Source organism: Arachis duranensis, chromosome 9 (assembly GCF_000817695.3).
Source record: "Arachis duranensis cultivar V14167 chromosome 9, aradu.V14167.gnm2.J7QH, whole genome shotgun sequence".
NCBI lineage: Eukaryota > Viridiplantae > Streptophyta > Magnoliopsida > Fabales > Fabaceae > Arachis > Arachis duranensis.
The window spans coordinates 106,575,940-106,576,328 of NC_029780.3; positions in this window are offsets into that span (position 1 = coordinate 106,575,940).

Here is a 389-nt window from a genome sequence, read left to right on the forward strand (position 1 = left end):
TTTCTTATCTTTAATTCATGATTTTCAAAGGCTTTACTAACAATTAATGTGATTGATTCAAAAATTTGAAGCTTGTTACTTTCTTGTTAAGAAAGGTTCAATATTTAATTTCTAGAATCATATCTTTTAGTTTTTTTCTTAGTCAAGTAATTAATTTTAATTTTAAAAAATCAAATATTTTTCAAAATATCTTTTTCAACCATATCTTTTTAATCATATCTTTTTATCATATCTTTTTAAAATTATATCTTTTTCAAAAATTTGATTTTAAAATATCTTATCTAACTTCTTATCTTCTTATCTTTTCAAATTTGATTTTAATATCTTTTTCAACTAACTAATTAAATTTTTGTTTGTTTCTTATCTTTTTCAAAACCACCTAACTACTT